The following is a 16,410-nucleotide window of genomic DNA, read 5'->3' as shown; positions in this document are numbered from 1 at the left end:
TTCCCTTTACCTGTCTTGATGCCTTTAATTTTTTCTCATCTTATTGTTGTTGCTAGCATTTCTATAACTGTATCAAACAATAGTGGGGGAAGTGGACCACTTTGCTTCATTCTTGTATTTATCGGAAAAGGTTCTAGTATATTCTTATTGCATATGGAGCTTGCTTTTGAATATATATACTTTTTATAATATTAAAAGTTGCCTCTATTCCCATAATTTGTTGGGTTTGGGGGTTTTTTGGGGGTGAGGGGCATAAAAGTGTTTTCCCTTGTCAATGTCTTTTTCTGCACCTATTGAGTTCATCATGTGGATTTGGATGTTTTGGCTTTTTGTATAATTAATTATATTCTTTGTTTTCCTAATGATCAATCATCTTTGCTTCCCTGTTAAATATCCCATTTGATTATTATATATGATTGCTCAGATAAATCACTGTATTCTGTTAGGATTTTATTTAAAAATTTTGAGTCAATTCCATTAATGATATTGGCTTCTTTTCTTTCTGTGTTTTACCTTTCCCTAGTTTAGATATTAGGACTATATTTATGTCATAAAAGATATCTTATATCTCTTTCTCATTTTTTGAGAATAATTTGTGAAGCATAGGTACTATTTTTAAAAAAAAATATGATAAAAGTCTCCAATCCATCAGGACTAGGAGTATTTGTCTTTTGTATTTCCTTTTTACTTAGATGCATTTCCTCTTTTGATATTGGGCTATTTAAGATCTCTCTCTCTCTGGTTTTTTGATAGCTTGCATTTTTGGATTTTTGAAGGCATACTTCTATTTCTTTAATCTTCGGAGTTTTGTTAGCCTATAACTGTGTGCAATCCATTCTGATTATTCTTTTTATTTCTTCTGGTTTTGCTGTGATTTCACACTGTCCATTTGCTATTTTATTGACTGAATTTTCTTTTCCCTTCTTTTTAATCATATTATATAAGAAGTTAGCAATTTTATTAGTCTTTTCTTTTTTTCTGTCTCAAGATTCATTTCAATTTCTGAAAACATTAATGTTTTATTAGTTGTAATTAAACCACTCCCCCTACAAGTAACATTTCTTGTACTACATTAAATCAGTTTTATAACTAATCCCTAGTTAGGTCCAAACATCAAAAACAGTAAACATCCAGTCAAAAAGTAATGGCTGACGTTTAACAAAATACTAATCACCAGTAAAATACAAAAGCTTTCAGAGTTCACAAATGTTATAACAGCAAGATAAATGATTCAAGTAGAGTGCTATTTTAAAGTTATTCCAACAATAAACATGGGTGCATGTTGTACTTTATAATTGTTTGCTTTGAATCTATACTTTGTAAAATCACTAACATCTTATCACTAGACTTAGAGGATATCTCGGTCCCCTTCTACAGTTCCATAATAGGTAATACTTTCATGCATACACACACACAGAGCCCGGGGACACACATAGGCTGGGACCGCGACCCAACATTATCTATCCCCTAGGAGGGAGGAGCTACCGAGTTTGACTCAACTTGCAGTGAGACGAGAGCAGTCAGCTGGCGGGTTCCTTTTCTGGGGAAGGATTCAGCAGCCCCCTGGCACTTAGGTGCTTTGGCACAGGAAAAGATGGCCTCGGCAGGACTCCCGTGGTACATTCAAAGCTTCCTCTTCACGCTGTGCCTGCTGCTCTCCGCTAAAGCCGATGAGCTCGCGATTCTGTCCCCGCGCCCCTCCTCCCTCCGCCCTTCCTCCCTCCCTGCTCTTTCTCCGCGACCGCCTAGTGGGGATGGCACCTACCAGACCTGGGTGTCCATACATGTCCACCATGAAGAGCTGAATTACACTTGCCATGTGGAACTAGACCCCCCCCTCCCCCACAGTCCTCTGCTTTATAGGAATGAGCTTCCATCGCTAGGAGTGAGTCCATTCAGACTTGTTTAATCCCTTCGCTTCTGAGTTCTTCCGGAGGTACTGAAGAGGTTTGGGGTTGAGAGGTGCTGGACAACCCAAAGTACCCACGCTGGGTCCTGGAAAGATTTCGACTCAAGCTTTCTGAGTCAAGGGAAAAGATAAAGTTTATTAAGGGTTTGCCATAATGGGTTGTCTTAAGAAATCCCACCCTTTGTGACGCCTGTTTCCACAAGCCGGCCAGATTCAATCTACTGAGCTAGTTTGAATCTGAGCGCCTTCATGGAGGCAAGGTGGAGATTATATACATAAAGATTGTGGGAGGGATTGAGGGGTGGTCTGGGGTGACTAGAGGAGGGGTTTAGGGAGGGACTTGAGGAGGAGTCTAAGGAGGAGCTTGATGGAACTGAGATAAGGTCAGACTCCACCGTGGGAAATAGCTGAAGGCTACATGGAGACATACAGACAATAGAGGGCTGGGGTAACAGAGCTAGGGTATAGATATTTTGATCAGGGTTAAGAGTGGTAAACTGCTGGATAACAGAGGTCTAGGTTAGGCAGAGACTTGGGCCCAATGATAATGCAAGGCCCATGGCCTTAGGGGAAGGCCAGATCTAGCTGGAAGACTCTAGGAGAGTTCAAGGGGACTCCCAGAGACTGTACTCCAGGTTCAAGGGGGTTCCCAGAGACTGTGCCCTCATCAGTACTTGTGTCCCATTTCCCACTAGGGCATCTATTTGTCCCTTTCCTCACCTGCCCAGTCTTATGTGTAGTCTCCAGTGCCCTTCCCTCCTCCTTAGGGTACCTACAGCTTCTCGCCCCCCTCCCTCCAACCCCGTCCATTCGCATTTACCAAATCTCCCCCTCTCCCGCCCCCTCCTTCCTCCTTGCCTTGCTTCTTACTAGTTTGGAAACAAAAGTGGAAAAAGAAAAAGAGCCATCTAGCACCCCCAGCTTCACCCTTCTTCCCCCATCTAGGTTTCATCTATTAATTTCTTTCCTGTTTTCTTTTCTTTTACCCCCACCCCCATCCTCGCACATCTCGAAATAGATTGTCCTCCTCCCTCTCCCCCCCCCCTCCGGGCAAATGCCTTAGTCCAGCCAAGAGTGCTGCTCAAGTTGGCTTTTCCTGGGGAGCTGTTCTAGCACTGCTTGCTACCTTACTTAGCTAAAGAGAGAAGTTGAGAACTTTTAAATAGGGTCAGCCATTGGGCCTGGCACTACCCAGCTGACCCTGGACCTTGGGGAAGGGGAGAAGGCTGCTGTAGGTGGCCATGGGTGCCTGTGGAATTTGAAGCTTCCTGCCGTAGGGGAGCGCTCTTCGCTCTGCCACAGCGGTGATGGGCACACTGTTCTGGGGAGGAAGGAGAGACTGCACAGGCTGCACCTGAGTGGAGTTCGAGCCCAAGCAGGATATAGATGGAGGGAGGTCTCTGGGCAGGAAAGATGGAACAAACCTGCTTTGTCTGGCTCAGAGCAGGTGCCAATAAATGTTGATTGCTTATGGATGCTTTGCTCTGTCAGCTACCTGGCACAGTGGATAGAAGGCTAGTCAGGAAGTCCTGAGTTTAAGACCTTACTCACACAATTAGTGACTGTGTGACCCTGGTGTGTGAGGTAAATAAAATGTGAAGAGTTCACAGAGAAGATATGTATAAATATATATCTATATCTATACTAAGAAATGTTTAAAAATTAAGAAATAGGAAAATGAAAAAAAAATTCTGAGGCTGTGAGAGTCTGATGGCTCAGCCTCTGGGGAAGTTTACCCTGAAACTTTTTGTTCTTTCTTCTGATTCTGGTTTAAAGATTTGCTTAGTAAGAACAGGATCATAATGACCTGTTTTTCTCTACTGTAAAGAATGGAGAGGGACTCCCCCTCCCCTTATCCTATTCTCCTTCTTTAGATTTATAAATGTCACCTCAGTTGTAATCATTAACTAAGGGAATGGGAATTGGAGTTTCTGTGCCTCAGTTTCCCAGTTCTTTTTCTAGCTTTTGTGCTCAGATTGTAAGCCCACCTCCCAGCCAATGGTGAGAAGGGTCAGAGGTGGGTGGGAATTCTCTTGTGTTAGGTATAATTATGGGTGCCTAGCCTCTTGTAAAGCGCTTCCCTTGCTGGATTCGGTCTAGTGGGGATGCTCAATTCTCGAGAATTGAATAAAATTTATTTCTGTTCCCACCCTGAGATGGCTCCTTATTAACTTTTAATTGGTGAGGGTCTTTCATCCCACACACTGGGAAAGTCCCTTAAGTTTCCAAAGTTTCAAAGTTTCCCCATCTGTAAAATGGGGATGATGATAATAGCATCTATCCCACGAGATCATTGTGAGGGTAAAATGAAGTGTTGGTAAAATGCTTTGCAAAACTTAAAACACTGTAAATGCTAGCTATCCCCACCTCAGAGCCTTTACTTAGAGTTTCAGATTTGCGAAATTAGATTAAATATCAGTCATTCCCCAAGCAGCACATATTAGGTGCTGGGTGTACAAGGAATTTTAAAATTTCTGTTTACAAAGTAGTGGAACACAAAATAATACAGTCATTTGCAGAAGAGATCAGGGAGGTGGTGTGGTTTAGGGACTTGGGGCCTGGCACTAGGGAGTGGCTGTCACAAGAGGAGGGAGCTGCTGAGTGGAGCTAGGAGTTGAGAAGGGCTGAAATTGGCAGTGGCTCCTCCTTCTGGCCAGATGTTGGCTGGAGGTGGGTGGAAAGAGGACAAGGGCATGAGATAATGAGTGCACCAGAACTGGAGAGGGTGGCCAGGGATGAGAAAACCAGATTTGCATTTCTCCAATTATTAGTGATTTAGAACTTGTTTTTCATATGACTATTGATAGCTTTGCATTTTCTCTGAAAACCGACTGTTAATATCCTCAAACACTTATCAATTGGGCAATGGCTCTTGTTCTTATAACTTTGGCTCTGTTCCCTATGTATTTGAGGAATGAGCCTTCATTTCGGTTGTTAGTTGGATGGGGTCTCTAGTCTGAGTGGCATAGGGATTGTCTCTCTCCACTAAGTTGAACAGAACCATTCTCAATTCTCTTTTTATATAAATCCCTTTGCTTCCTCCCCCTCCCTGGGAGGTAACACAGCATAGGAAGCAGGATGGTCATTGGGTAGAAAGTGGTCTTACTGTTTACTTCTGCCCATTCTCTCCATCTTTTCATCTGATGCTTGACCATCCATTCTCCAGAGAACCAGCCTTGTGGTCTCTGTATTATGTTTTTCTGGAAAGGGAAAGATATGCTTATTTTCCAGCAGAAGAAACTGAGGCTCAGAGAGATTAAGTGATTTGGGTAGAAACCGACTTTGGTCTAAACACAGGAACTTTCTCTTCTCACCTGATGGCAACCATGATTAATTCCACTTTCATACATACAACCTTCACTTGTGGGGTTGGGGATGAATTTAAATTATTTATTTTCAGTTTTCAACATTCACTTCCATAAGTTTTAAATTTTTCTCCTCCTCCCTCTTTCCTCTCTCCCCAAGATGGCAGGCAATCTGACATAGGTTCTACACATACATTCCTATTAACCATATTTTCACATTAGTCATGTTGCACATGAATGGGAGAAACCATGAGAAAGCAAACAAAACCAAAGGGAAAAGAGTCTGCTTCGCTCTGCATTCCGACTCCATAGTTTTTTCTCTGGATGCAGATGGCATTTTCTATCATGAGTCCTTTGGAAAAGTTTTAGATCCTTGACTTGCTGAGAAGGGCTAAGTCTATCAAAATCAGCCCTTGCACACTGTGGCTGTTACTGTGTACAATGTTCTCCTGGTTTTGCTCACTTCACTCAGCATCACTTCATATAAGTCTTTCTAGGTTTTTCTGTAGTCTGCCTGTTCATCATTTCTTATAGCAGAATAGTATTCCATTACATTCACATACTACAACTTGTTTAGCCATTCCCCAATTGATGGGCATCCCTTTGATTTCCAGTTCTTGGCCACAACAAAAAGAGCTTCTATAAATATTTTTGTACATGCGGTCCTTTCCCCATTTTTATGATCTCTTTGGGTTACAGCCCTAGAAGTGATATTGCTAAGTCAAAGGGTATGCATATTTTTATTGCCCTTTGGACACAGTTCCAAATTGCTCTCCAGAATGGTTGGATCAGCTCAGAACTCCACCAATAATGAATTAGTATTCCAACTTTCCCACATCTTCTCCAACATTTATCATTTTCCTATTTGGTCATGTTAAGCAATCTGATAGGTGTGATATGGTACCTTAGAGTTGTTTTGATTTGCATCTCTCTAATCAGTAGTGATTTAGAGCATTTTTTCATATGCCTATAGATAGCCTTAATTTCTTCCTCTGAAAACTGCCTGTTCATATCCTTTGACGTTTATCAATTGGGGAATGAATTGTATTCTTGTAAATTTGACTCAGTTCTCTATATGTTATTAGAGATAGTAGTTGTAAAAATTCTTTCACAGTTTTCTGCTTCCCTCCTAATCTTGGTTGCATTGGCTTTGTTTGTGCAAAAACTTTTCAATTTAATGTAATCAAAATTATCCATTTTACGTTTTATGATGTTTCCCATCTTTTGTTTGGTCACAAATTCCTCCATTCCCCATAAATCTGACAGATAAACTATTCCTTGCTCCCCTGATTTGTTTATAGTACCAGCCTTTATACCTAGGTTGTGTACCCATTTGTTCTTTATTCTGGTATATGGTGTCAGATGTTGGTCTGTGCCTAGTTTCTCCCATGCCATTTTCCAGTTTTTCCAGCAGTTTTTGTCAAGCAGTGAGTTCTTATCACAGAAACTAGGGTCTTTGTGTTTATCAAACGGTAGATTGGTAGAATCATTGACTACTGTGTCTTGTGTACTTAATCTATTCCATTGATCTACCCCTCCATTTCTTAGCCAGTACCAAGTGGTTTTGATGATAGCTGCTTTATAATACAATTTAATATCTGGTATGACTAGGCCACCTTCCTTAGCATTTCTTTTCATTAATTCCCTTGATATTATGGACCTTTTGTTCTTCTATATGAATTTTGATATTTTTTCTAGCTCTATAAAATTATTTTTTGGTAGTTTTATTGGTATGGCATTGAATAAGTAAACTAATTTAGGTAGAATTGTCATTTTTATTATACTAACTTGGTTTATCCATGAGCAACTGATGTTTTTCTAATTATTTAGTTCTGATTTTGTGTGTGTGGTAAGTATTTTGTAACTGTGTTCATATATAGTGACTGGATTTGTTCTGGCAGGTAGACTCTCTGTAATGTCTACATTAACTTTAAATGGAATTTCTCTTTCTATTTCTTGCTATTTGTTAGTGATATATGGAAATGCAGATCATTTATGTGGGTTTATTTTATATCCTGCAACTCTGCTAAAGTTGTTTGTTTTTTCAAGTAGTTTTTTTTTTTACTGGATTCTCTAAGTATGTCATCATATCATCTGCAAAGAGTGATAATTTAATTTCTTCTTTGACTATTCTAATTCCTTCAATTTATTTTTCTTCTCTTATTGATAAAGCTAACATTTAGTTCTTTTCTTTTTTTCTTTTATCATTTTTATTTAATATTTTAGTTTTCAATATTGATTTCCACAAGATTTTGAGTTACAAATTTTCTCCCCATTTCTACCCTCCCACCCATTCAAATATGGCATATATTCTGATTGCCTTGTTCCCCAGTCAGCCCTCCCTTCTGTCACACCACTCCCCTCCCATCCTCTTTCCCCTTTCTTGTAGGGCAGGATAGATTTCTATGCCCCATTCCCTATATATCTTGTTTCCCAGCTGTATGCAAAAAACAACTTTTTTTTAAGCATCTGCTTTTAAAACTTTGAGTTCCAAATTCTCTCCCCTCTTCCCTTCCCACCCACCCTCCCTAAGAAGGGAAGCAATTCAACATAGATCACACATGTATCATTATGTAAAACACTTCCACAATACTCATGTTGTGAAAGACTAACTATATTTCACTCCATCCTATTTTGTCCCCCTTTATTCAGTTTTCTCCCTTGACCCTGTCCCTTTTCAAAAGTGTTTGCTTTTGATTACCTCCTCCCCCTGTCTGCCCTCCCTTCTATCATCCCACCTTTTTTAATCCCCTTCCCCTTATTTTCCTGTGGAGTAAGATACACGATTGAGTGCGTATGTTATTCCCTCCTCAAGTTGAATCTGAAGAGAGTAAGATTCACTCATTCCCCCTCACCTGCCCCCCTTCCCTTCCAACAGAACTGCTTTTTCTTGCCACTTTTATCTGGGATAATTTACCCCGTTTAATCTCTCCCTTTCTCCTTCTCTCAATATATTACTCTCTCAGCCCTTAAATTTATTTCATTTTTTTAGATATCATCCCTTCATATTCAATTCATCCTGTGTCCTCTGTCTATATTCCCTTGAACTCCCCTAATACTGAGAAAGGTCTCATGAATTATACACATCATCTTTCCATGCAGGAATGTAAACATAACAGTTCAACTTTAGTAAGTCCCTTATGAATTCTCTTTCTTGTTTATCTTTTCATGCTTCACTTGACTCTTGTATTTGAAAGTCAAATTTTCTATTCAACTCTGGTCTTTTCATTGAGAAAGCTTGAAAGTCCTCTATTTTATTGAAAATCCATATTTTGCCTTGAATCATTATACTCAGTTTTGTTGGGTAGGTGATTCTTGGTTTTAATCCTAGCTCCATTGACCTCCAGAATATCATATTCCAAGCCTTTTGATCCTTTAATGTAGAAGCTGCTAGATCTTGTGTTATCCTGATTGTGTTTCCACAATATTCAAATTATTTCTTTCTGGCTGCTTGCATTATTTTCTCCTTGACCTGGAAACTGTGGAATTTGGCAACAATATTCCTAGGAGTTTTCTTTTTGGGATCTTTTTCAAGAGGTGATTGGTGGATTCTTTCAATTTCTATTTTATCCTCTGGTTCTAGAATATCAGGGCAGTTTTCTTTGGTAATTTCTTGAAAGATGATGTCTAGGCTCTTTTTTTGATCATGGCTTTCTGGTGCTCCAATAATTTTTAAATTATCTCTTCTGGATCTATTTTCCAGGTCAGTGGTTTTTCCAGTGAGATATTTCACATTGTCTTCCATTTTTTTTCATTCCTTTGCTTCTGTTTGATAATATCTTGATTTCTCATAAAGTCACTAGCTTCCACTTGCTCCAATCTAATTTTTAAGGTGGTATTTTCTTCAGTGGTCTTTTGGACCTCCTTTTCCATTTGGGTAATTCTGCCTTTCAAGGCATTCTTCTCCTCATTGGCTTTTTGGAGCTCTTTTGACATTTGGGTTAGTCTATTCTTTAAGGTATTATTTTCTTCAGTATTTTTTTGGGTCTCTTTTAGCAAGTCATTGACTTGTTTTTCATGGTCTTCTTGCATCATTCTCAATTCTCTTCCCAATTTTTCCTCTACTTCTCTAACTTGCTTTTCCAAATCCTTTTTGAGGTCTTCCATGGCCTGAGACTAATTCATATTTTTCTTGGAAGTTTTTGATGTAGGCTCTTTGACTTTGTTGACTTCTTCTGGCTGTATGTTTTGATCTTCTTTTGTCACCAAACAAGGAATCTAGAGTTTGAGTTTGAGTCTGAGTTTGAATCTGAGTTCGTTTCCCTGCCTGTTCATGTTCCCAGCCAACTACTTGACCCTTGAGCTTTTTTGTCAGGATATGAGTGCTTTAGAGTAGAGAGTACTTTGTCCCAAGCTTTAGGGTCCAAGCACTGATGTTTTTAGAGCTATTTCTACTCCACCGTCACCCCAGGATCTGTCATCACAGAGCTCCTCCTCCCCCAAGAACCACCAAACAGCGCCACAATACAGATGCAAGCAGGGCAAAGCAAGAGAATCTGCCTTTGTGCCCACAAAGTGCTCCTTACACCCCGGCTCTGATCTGCTGCTAGATTCCTCCCACCGTGTGAGCCAGGGACTTAAGAAGCAGCTGATGGTGTAGCTCTGGAAGCAGCCTCAGGAGTTTCCTGCTGCTGCCACCGTCACTGCTGCATGACCTCCTCCCACCCCCAGGGCTGGTGCCCGGACTGCTCTGAACACTATCCAGCAGTTTCCCCCTAACCTGCTCTTTGGCATTTGTGGGTTGAGAATTCTGGTAACTGCCACAGCTCACTGATTCATGGCCCCAAGGCCTGTTCTGGCTGGCTGACTCCAGGTCTGGTCTGTCCTGGGGAGGTCCATGCTGGGCTGCTCTCTGCTCCAAGCACCATGTAATAGACCCTTCCCAGTGACCATCCAGGCTCCCCTGGGCTGGAGACCTGTTTTCCTCTGCTATTTCATGGGTTCTGCCTCTCTAGAATTTGTTCAAAACCATTTTTTACAGGTGTTTGGAGGGATTTGGGGGGAGAGCTTAAGCAAGTCCCTGCTTTCCAGCTGCCATCTTGGCTCCGCCCCCAAACATTTATTTCTAATACCATATTGAATAACAGTGGTGATAATGGACAACTTTGTTTCATCTCTAATTGTATTGGAAATGCATCTAACTTATCCGTATTATATATAGTGCTTGCTGATGGTTTTAGGTAGATACTATTTATTTTAAGGAAGGCTCCATTTATTCCTATGCTCTCCAGTGTTTTCAATAGGAGTGGGTGTTGTATTTTGTCAAAAACTTTTTCTGCATCTATTGGATAATCATATGGTTTCTGTTAGTTTTGTTGTTGATATGATCAATTATGCTGATAGTTTTCCTAATATTGAACCAGCCCTGCATTCCTGGTATAGCTCCTACCTGATCAAATTGTATAATTCTCGTTATAAGTTGGTGCAATCTTTTGGCTAATATTTTATTTAAAAATTTTTTATCAATATTCATTAGGGAAATGGGCCTATAATTTTCTTTTGCTGTTTTGGCTCTTCCTGATTTAGACATCAGTATCATATTTGTATCACAGAAAGAATTTGGTAGGACTTCACCAATTTTCCTAAATAGTCTATATAGTATGGGAATTAATTGTTCTTTGAATGTTTGGTAGAATTCACATGTAAATTCGTCTGGCCCTGGAGATTTTTTCCTAGGGAATTCATTGATGACTTGTTCAATTTCTTTTTCTGAGGTGGGGTTATTTAAGTATTTTATTTCCTCTTCTGTTAATATGGACAATTTATATTTTTGTAAATATTCGTCCATTTCCCTAAGATTATCAAATTTATGAAAATATAATTGTGCAAAATAATTCCTAATTATTGTTTTAATTTCCTCTTCATTGGAGGTGAATTCACCCTTTTCATTTTTGATACTGGTAATTTGGTTGTCTTCTTTTTTTTTAACCAAATTAACCAAAGGTTTATCAATTTTATTGGTTTTTTCATAAAATCAGCTCTTAGTTTTATTTATTAGTTGAATAGTTGTCAATTTTAATTTTATTAATCTCTCCTTCAGTATTTCTAATTTGGAATTTAATTGAGAATTTTCAATTTGTTCTTTTCCTGGCTTTTTCAGTTGCATGCCCAATTCATTGATCTCCTCTTTCTCTATTTTATTCATGTAACTATTCAGAGATATAAAACTTCCCCTAAGAACTGCTTTTGCTGCATCCCATAAGTTTTGTTATGTTGTCTCATTATTGTCATTCTCTTGAATGAAGTTATTGATTGTTTCTATGATTTGTTGTTTGACCTACTCATTCTTTAGGATTAGATTATTTAGTTTCCAATTGATTTTCAGTCTGTCTTTCCGTAGCCCTTTATTACATATAATTTTTATTGCATCATGATATGAAAAGGATGCATTTAATATTTCTGCCTTTCTGCATCGAATTATGAAGTTTTTATGCCCTAGTACATGGTCAGTTTTTGTGTATGTGCCATGTACTACTGAGAAAATGGTATATTCCTTTCTGTCCTCATTCAATTTTCTGCAGAGGTCTATCATATGTACCTTTTCTAAAATTTTATTCACCTCCTTAACTTCTTTCTTGTTTATTTTGAGGTTAGATTTATGAAGTTCAGAGAGGGGAGGTTGAGGTCCCCCACTAAAACAGTTTTGCTATCTATTTCTTCCTGTAACTCCCTTAACTTCTCCTCTAAGAATTTGGATGCTATACCACTTGGTGCATATATTTTTAGTGTATTTCTTCATTGTGGAAGAGGGAGGACTGCAGGTCAGCTTGGTGAAGACATTTTCTTGGATAGAGCAAAGGGAAGAGGGATATGGGGAGAGTGACTTCAGTCTCCTAGTCAGCCATTTATTTCTACTCTGCTCTTTTCTTTCTCTCTCAGGATCTCATAGTCTTCAATACAACTTCTTTGCCGTGTTCAATTCTGGTAAAGAATTGCCCTCATATTCAGCCCAAGGCTACCTAGATGGTGAATTATTCCTTCAGTATGACAGTAAGAGCCAGAGGCCAGAGCCTCGGGGCACTTGGTTGGATAGACTTCTGGAAACAGACACTTGGAAGAAAGAGAACAATAATCTGAAGGAGACTGGACAGGAGTTCAGAATAAAACTGAAAAAAGTCATAGACCAGAGTAACTTAAACGCTGGTAAGTTTGGGGCTTAGGACAGAGGCTGGATGAGTGTGTGGGTGTCACCCTACCTAGAGATTGGGTAGGGTAGTGGAGAGGCTGCTGAATTGGGAGTCAGAGGAGCAGGATTTGAATCTCCAGCTCTGTCCCTTAGTACTTGTATCACCCTGGGCAAGTTATTTAGCCTTCCTGGGCCTCAATTTCCTCCTTGTATAATTAGGGAGATCCCTTCTAGTTCTCAATCTTTGATCCTATCAGGATGGGGAGAGGTGCTCTACTTTTCACAATCCTTTGTTTTTTTTTTATATTTAATTTTTCTATTTTTAGTTTACAACACTCAGTTCAACGCAGGTTTTTGAATTCCGAATTTGAATCCAATATATGTTTTACATGTACCTTCACATTAAACATATTTACACAAGAGTCAAGTTGTAAAGAAGAACCATGATCAATGGAGTGAATCATGAGAAAGAAGAAACAAAACCAAATATGTAAATATATATGTGTGTATATATATATATATATATATATATATATATATATATATATATATATATATATATATATGGAGAGAGAGAGAGAGAGAGAGAGAGAGAGACAGAGAACAGATAGTTTCCTTCAATATGTATTCATACTTCATAGTTCTTTATCTGGATGTAGATAGCTCTTTCCATCATGAGACCTTTGGGGCTGTCTTTGAACCTTGTATTGCTAAGAAGAGCCAAATCTATCAAAGTTAGTCATCACAGAATCAATATGTCTGTGGTTGTATACAATGTTCTGGTTCTGCTCCTCTCACTGAGCATCAAATCATGTAGTTCTTTCCAGGTTATTATGAATTCTGTATCTTCCCCATTTCTCATAGCATGATAATATTCTATTACATTCATATACCACAACTTGTTCAGCCACTCCCCAATTGATGGACGTCCCCTTGATTTCCAATTTTTTGCTACCACAAAAAGAGCTGCTATAAACATTTTTGTACATACAGGTCCTTTTCCCCCTTGTGTGATTTCTTTAGGATACAGCCTTAGAAGTGATATTGCTAGGTCAAAGACTGGGCACATTTTTTTAGCCCTTTGGGCATAGTTCCAAATTGCTCTCCAGAATGGCTGGATCTGTTCCCAACTCCACCAACAATGTAACAATGTTCCAATTTTCCCACATCCTCTCCAGCATTTATTATTTTCCTGTTTTGTCATGTTAGCCAATCTGACAGGAGAGACATGGTACCTACAAGAGTTGTTTTGATTTGCATTTCTCTGATCAATAGTGACTTAGAGCATTTTTTCATATGCCTATAGATATCTTTAATTTTTCCTCTGAAAACTGCCTGTTCATATCCTTTGACCATTTCTCAATTGGGGAATGACTTGTATTCCTATAAATTTGGCTCAGTTCCCTGTATATTTTAGATATGAGGACTTTATCAGAGACACTAGTTGTAAAGATTTTCTCCCAATTTTCTGCTTCCTGCCAAATCTCTGTTGCATTGGCTTTGTTTATCCAAAAACTTTTCAATTTAACATAGTCAAAATTATCCATTTTGCATTTTGTAATGCTCTTTATCTCTTGTTGTGTCATGAATTCTTTCCTTTCCCATAAATCTGATAGGTAAACTATTCCTTGCTCTCCCAAATTGCTTATAGTATCAGCCTTTATTCCTAAATCATGAACCCATTTTGACTTTATTTTGGTATATGGTGTAAGATACTGGTTTATGCCCAGTTTCAAAAATATGGAATGCTTCACGAATTTGTGTGTCATCCTTGCGCAGGGACCATGCTAGTCTCTGTATCATTCCAATTTTAGTATATGTGCTGCCAAAGTGAGCACTTTCTCATCCCTTTGTAAGGAAGTATGTGGGATCTGGGGATCTGTTGAGGGGAGGACAGAAAGGAGCCTGGGGAAAGATTCTTCCAATTAGGTAAAGAGGGAGAACAGAACCATGACCAGCCTGGGGTTGGAGGTGGGGGTCAGGTTCTCACACCTTCCAGGAGACACTTGGCTGTGAACTCCATGAAGATGGCAACCGCAGAGGATTTTGGAGATATGGCTATGATGGAGAGGACTTCCTCATCTTCCAACCTGAGACACTCACCTGGGAAACCGCCCACTCTGCTGCTGGCAGTCTAAAGAATGCCTCTGAGGCAGAGCTAAGAGAAAGGAAGATGCAGAAAGCAAAAGTGGAAGGAGACTATTGTGATCAACTTTGGAGTTATCTGAAAGTTTGGAAGGAGAAAAAAGCAGGTACTGACCTAGGAAAGTAGCCCTCACACCCAACTCTCTTGAAAACCTCTTCCTTTGCCCCTGATCTCCTGCCTGATCTTTCTCCCTTCCTGTATATAGGGTAGGAAATCATTCTTACCTTTGTCTGCAGATAGACTGCTATCATGCATGGGCTAATCTCCTTAGGGACTACTATGGGCATAGCTCACATACTCTTATTCTGGGGAGCCTAGATGCTCAAGTGCTAGAGTTTCTATATGCCCTATACCAGGCTTACACAACATATGGCCCATGGGCTGCTTGGGTCCCAGCAAAGGATTTCTGGAGGTTGTGAAAAATGTAGCATTGCCACTGTGCATGCACTCTCTCCTATTTGTCACATGACCCGAGGCAACCAACCATCATCAGTCTGTCTCTACTCTAACCTATCTGGGGCCCAGAGAAGTTTAGCCTATTTTAATTTTGGCCTCTACCTACTGCCAAGTTGTCCAGGTCTGCCCTGGACTACAAGTTATTGCTGTTGCTGGTAGTGGTGGGTAGTAGAGAGGCTGTACCTTCTCCTCTTCCTTCATTTTGATCTCTTTTTCACAGTGTTCCCTTTGCTGAGTGTGACTCAAAACAAGAACCGAGAGGGGGAGGTCACTCTGAGATGTTGGGCTCACAACTTTTTCCCTCGGGGCATCAAGATGACCTGGCTGCAGGATGGGTACCCACTGAACCAAAGGGACCAGGGAGGAGGACTCATCCAGCCTAGTGGGGATGGCACCTACCAGACCTGGGTGTCCATACATGTCCACCATGAAGAGTTGAATTACACTTGCCATGTGGAACATGAAGCAAGGAACCAAAGCATCTCTGTCCCCTTGGGTAAGTAGTGACAGTCCTAATCAAGAGGCATCTGGGGCTGGAGCCAAGATCCTTGTTGGAAATAGCCTCAGTTTCCACATATACCCAATGATGGCATTGGACACAATTATCTCTAGTCCCCTCCCAGTTTTAAGAGCACATGAATCTAAGGGAGCTCCTACTTTCTTCCTTACCTTAAAGGTGTATGAAATGGTGCTTAGTCAGTGTCCTGATACCATAAGAAAGCTCCAAGATCCTCCCTTTAGTGTCCTTGTAGGAGTCAAGATTTCACTTAGTCTTCACTCCTCACCCTGGATCCAAAAGAGTGATAGAGTAGAAAGTCTTCCGAGTCTTCTGAGAGTCAGGAGAGACCTGTCATAGAGGCACAGGTCTGTGACTTACCATCTTTGTGGCCATAGGCAAGGCCCTTGTGCTTCCTGAGTCTCAGTTTCCACTTCTGTAAAACAGGGACAATAGGACTTATATGGCCTACACCTCAGGCTGGTTGTGAGGAAAATGCTTTGTCCCCCTGAAAGTGTTCTAAAAATGTGTGCTATTACCCTCATCAAGGATGTCTCTTCCAGGTCCTGTTCCAGAAGCCACACGGAGGTATGGAATCCTTGTTGCTCTCCCTTGTGCTGGTATTATTACTGTTGCCTTTGTGTTGTTGGCGGTTTGCACAAAGGAAAAAGGTGCCAGGTGCAGTGAGAGAAAGCACAGCAAGATGGCCTCGCTGTATCAGCTATGATACAAGACTTCTTGATGGATGCAACTATACTCAGCTCTTCCCTTGCCTGATAAAAAACAAAATCCTCATTTTTTATTCCTGGCCATATACTCTTCTATAGAAAAAAAAGTCAGGAGTTATTTTCTTCTTTAAGTTTTTTTATCTCTTTTTCGAATTGGTTGACTTTCTTTTCATAATTTTCTTGGATTGCTCTTATTTTTTTTCCTAATTTTTCCCAACCTCTCCTATTACATTTTTTTATGTGT

The 16,410-nt window shown here is 39.9% G+C and overlaps 1 non-coding gene and 1 pseudogene across 1 annotated transcript; one reads left to right on the top strand and one right to left on the bottom strand.

Annotated features, from left to right (window-relative positions):
• The first annotated feature begins 4,566 nt into the window (after nucleotides 1-4,566).
• Nucleotides 4,567-16,165, top strand: LOC118837054 (annotated as a pseudogene).
• On the bottom strand, nucleotides 14,075-14,178 carry LOC118840476. The gene has a single exon (XR_005009668.1). It is a non-coding gene; the product is annotated as a U6 spliceosomal RNA (small nuclear RNA).
• Nucleotides 16,166-16,410: the final 245 nt, after the last annotated feature.

Source organism: Trichosurus vulpecula, chromosome 2, assembly GCF_011100635.1.
Source record: "Trichosurus vulpecula isolate mTriVul1 chromosome 2, mTriVul1.pri, whole genome shotgun sequence".
NCBI classification, from domain to species: domain Eukaryota; kingdom Metazoa; phylum Chordata; class Mammalia; order Diprotodontia; family Phalangeridae; genus Trichosurus; species Trichosurus vulpecula.
Note: the sequence above shows the minus strand (reverse complement) of the source record. Positions and strands in the feature narration are given on the sequence as shown.